We start from the raw sequence: 4,658 nt of genomic DNA on the forward strand, positions 1-4,658 counted from the left end.
AGGCCCGTTAAGACAAATTTGAGTCTATTTTTTTCTTGTTGTATTCAGCTTTTTACATAATATCCAATTTACACAGTGCTGCTCTCAGCAGATCATAATTTGTATATCAAGCATATTTAATACTATAGACAACAGTTTTTGCTAAAAGTATATTTCAGTAATCTATTTGACAGACTAGATCCAAAATACAATCAGTTCTAACTTCCACAAAAATCTAAATGGGTGTATATCATCAAGTCAATAAAAGTCAGTTTATTACTAATTCTATTCTCCTTTGCATTTTAATACATATTAATCTATTAATTTTTTTTATAAGTATGATCTCTTTTTTTTCAGTAATTTCCATTACCTTCTCTTACCTCCTCATGAGCACCACATTCTTTGGAGGCTTGAATTTCAAGTCAATGGCCCCTGTGGGCTTGTTCTATGTGAATAGGGTTCATCTTCTGAATAACAATAGTAATAATACTAAACTTGTAAGATTAGTAATCGAAAGGATAAAACACAGTTCGAAAGAACGGAGGCTAAGGTCATGACTCAGAGGAATGGATGAAAGGGGGAAAAAACGTAAGACCACAGTGAATATTATCCTTTATGACAGCCTGAGAAAAGTTATAACAGCATCCATAGATAAATATTATTTTTAAATTCAAGTACGACTTTTGTTAGCGCAAACCAAGGTGGAAGCATTTTGGAGTAACTATACAAGTTTATAATTTACAAGTTAATAATTATAATATACAGTATATATATATATATATATATATATATATATATATATATATATATATATATATATATATATATATATATATATATTAATAATAGGACCTCATCTAAACTGGATGGTATCTACTGGAGGTATTTATTCAGTAAAAGTTACAAGCTTTCGGGACTAAATGAAAAGCTTGTAACTTTTCCTGAATAAATATCTCCGTTAGATACCATCCAGTTTAAATGAGATCCTATTATTAATTGTATTAATGCACAGAACAATCATTGTGTAAGTGATAAAGCTTAATATATATATATATATATATATATATATATATATATATATATATATATATATATATATATATATATATATATATATATATATATATATATATATATATATATATATATATATATATATATATATATATATATATATATATATATATATATATATATATATATATATATATATATATATATATATATATATATATATATATATATATATATATATATATATATATATATATATATATATATATACTGTATACACACATATATATATATGTATATACATATATATATCATCACTGATTAAGTGATAACGCATTTGTGAAGCCGGCCATCATTTCTCAAAAAAAGTATTGGTACTCCTATGCGTACTAACCCTGGCCCAGATTTTGGCTTCCTATTTTGAAATTACTGTTAATTCCAATTCTTGCATTACTTCATGAATAAAACTATGCATAAGAATAAACGAAAGTTATGGATGTCTTGACCAAGTACTGTTTGTCAACAGCGGCACGCAATAAGAGACTTAAAAAAATGCAGATATCCTAAAGAACTGGTATTCTGCGGAGAGGAAAATTCTAATTATAAAGATTCATTTTTATATGATGAGAATGAACAGTGTATAAAAAAATTATTAAACGATTTTATGATGAACATAAAGAAATAAGTTCTCAAACTAAATTTCCAGTTCTAATGTTGCAATGTAATGAGAAACAAAATTATCGCGGTTCTAATTCAATGATTAACAGTGTTTTGGAAGTTAATGGACAGAATTGGAAATAAAACTGTTTGGATAAGATATCAGAACAACGTGATGAAAATTGGTGCTGAACTTTCAGAGGTTTATCAGATTATATGCAGTAAAAATAAGTAAGCTACTGTAATGGCAGATATATTTAATAAAGAGTTCGTTATGGCGTTATAAATTCGTCATCGAAATTTGAATTTCATGGGCGTAATTATATTCATAAAACAGTTTATATAAATATATGTATGGTCAAATCTGAATACCAGGCCAATCTTGCATAATGACTAAACCATACTGGAGGACATCCCCCTAGGTTAAGAGAAACCAAATTTTGAGGTCAATTTCCAGGTTGTCTTACCCTAGGAATTAGTGATTTTAACAGGGACATAAAATACAAATACAATGTAAAAATACCCTATTATGACTTAGGTAGGTATTAAGACTAATATTTTGGAGATTTTATCTGCTTCCCCTCCAAGACAGAATCTAAATTTCTTAACATTCTCATATGATCCCTTATCTCTATCAAGGTATAGGCCTACGGATGGGCAATGCATGACTAGCTTGAGTTGTCACAGTTGCACTAGAAACTCCAGTGAAGGTGACGGTTGGGGTCTTATGTTTCCTTTTACGTGTTGATGTACTGACGATGGATTGTAGTTTTACCCAAACTTATACACTTGACTTAAAATTTACATTATTTTCTTTTCATCTCCCCTTTAAGAACAAACGCTAGCCTACCTCTCCGCAGAGAGAGAGAGAGAGAGAGAGAGAGAGAGAGAGAGAGAGAGAGAGAGAGAGAGAGAGAACCATAAAATATAGACTATAACTTCCAGCACTGGGGCACTTTCATCTATTCAGCGATCAAAACAGGGTTGGACAGCAGCAAGATAAAGACCAAGAGAATAAATGAGAAAAAGTACAAAGGTTTACAGTGGAATTCGAAGCCCCACAGTTGCACTACGAAACAACATTTAGAAATCATTTTTAAATTACAAATTAGCAATCATTTCATGAGGCCAATAAAAAGAAAAACATTACATACCAAGACCTTTCATATTTAACAAGTAGAATATGCACCAGAAGACTAATACGTGAGATCGCTAAGCTTATAAGGCAAATATTATTTTTGGCACTTAATGCAACAACTTTAACACTAAATTCAGCGTCTGAATAACAAATACTTCGTCCAGGAAAAGAATTTTCCTGCTAACTCCACCAACCCCGTGAGATCACCGATGACAGAAACTATTGCCCGGATATTTCTGACATCGCCCAGAAACAGAGTCACAGCATTGAGGAAATCAGTTCTACGGTTATTGTCATGCTGTTCATTTCGTCTGTGTTGCCTGAAGAACTTCCCTACGGCACCGCTGCCCCTGGGCTGGTTGTTCCTGAAAGCGAGAGAATCCTGACGGAGGTTTCGGTTTAGCCTCTTCAGCCTCCTCTGCGCAAGGGACAGTGGCCTCTGTTGGGGTGCTTCACCTGAAGTCGAACCAAACAAATGCTGCTCTACATAATAGTTAACTGGGAGGTCGGTGGCTTGCGTTACTCCCATAGGTGCCCTGCAGGTGGGGCACAACGCCTGTCCCTGGGCCACTACTGAAATGCAGCATGTTGTACAGAGGGTGTGCCCACAAGGTAGTGATCGAGGACGGTTGGAATCCGCACTAAAGGGCTCTTCACATATGTCACAGTCCATCTAGAAATTCTGTGGACAGAAACAGCCTATTTTAAGATATTAACTATTACTACAAATTTACTGGCTGCAACAGTAGAAAAACAATGACACTGGCTGCAACAGTAGAAAAACAATGACACTGATAAAACAGAATGAAAAAGATTTGATGGTAAGTAATGATTTACACTTTATTTTTTTGTTTTGTTTTGTTAGATACATGGTGCAGTTATACCTAGACATAAGTGATCATTTATTTTACTAAAAAAAAAATTAAAATTAACGACGTCAATCTTTACAAAGAGTTGCAGGATAAGTGCTTCAGGGGTCGCCATAACTGCAACAATTTGCATAGTTATTCCGTAACGCGCAGTCAATTCGGTTTTCATTAACGAGAAAAGGCAGTGACTACTTTCAGGAGCATTCATATATCAGACAAACGTGCTGAAATTTGTAAACTGCATTACATTAATTAAAAAGTACTAATCTCATTGTAAGACAGTAGTAGGAAGTGGGTGGAGTCGGAACATTCATTGACTAGTTCAATGTTTCCGTATGGGTAACGGACCTCTCCATTGAAGATTATTCCCTGCCCCTGAGCCGTAACTATCTGGAAACGTTTTCACAAACATCACTGAACTAGCTTCCAGTATTAAATCACAAACATCCTTCATATTTACATTTAAGTGCTACAAATCATTGTTTTCCAGAATAAAGCAGGGCGCAATAACGCACTAACCAGCAACTATTCCGATATTATTGCCACACTTCCTAGACGTCGAAATTAGATTAATTACCTGCGATTCATGTGGTTGCTGCAACGTTTGCTGACATGGTATCCAGTTAAAAAGAGTGCTTGTTTCCTTATGCTCACTAACTGAAATAATTCTAATGATGAAGGAGCGAAATTAAAGTCATTTGAAATGGGCTATGAACTTGGCGAGAAGCAGCCGTTTGTTTACAACCGCAGTCACTGACACTAAGTTGCTAGCAGCGATTCGGTAGAGAGGAAACCAGACCATAGAGGCCGCGTAGCGCGTAAGCCATCTTGAAAAGAGGCATTTGTATTCATTTCAAATATTCATATCGCGAAATTTGTGTTTGCAAGTCGTATTGCAATTATGTTTTAAATTTATATTCATATTTATATTTCCCTATCCAAATAAAGCTATCGCACTCACTTGATTGAAAGAATACAACTCAATCATAGAGTCAGCACTT

At 33.6% G+C, this 4,658-nt stretch overlaps 1 long non-coding RNA gene across 1 annotated transcript; it reads right to left on the reverse strand.

Annotated features, from left to right (window-relative positions):
* Nucleotides 1-1,892: 1,892 nt before the first annotated feature.
* On the reverse strand, nucleotides 1,893-4,423 carry LOC136826904 (uncharacterized). The gene is made up of 2 exons (XR_010849746.1): nucleotides 4,235-4,423; nucleotides 1,893-3,470 (listed from the first exon to the last, which is right to left on the reverse strand). It is a non-coding gene; the product is annotated as an uncharacterized lncRNA (long non-coding RNA).
* Nucleotides 4,424-4,658: the final 235 nt, after the last annotated feature.

Source organism: Macrobrachium rosenbergii, chromosome 41 (assembly GCF_040412425.1).
Source record: "Macrobrachium rosenbergii isolate ZJJX-2024 chromosome 41, ASM4041242v1, whole genome shotgun sequence".
Classification (NCBI taxonomy): Eukaryota; Metazoa; Arthropoda; class Malacostraca; order Decapoda; family Palaemonidae; genus Macrobrachium; species Macrobrachium rosenbergii.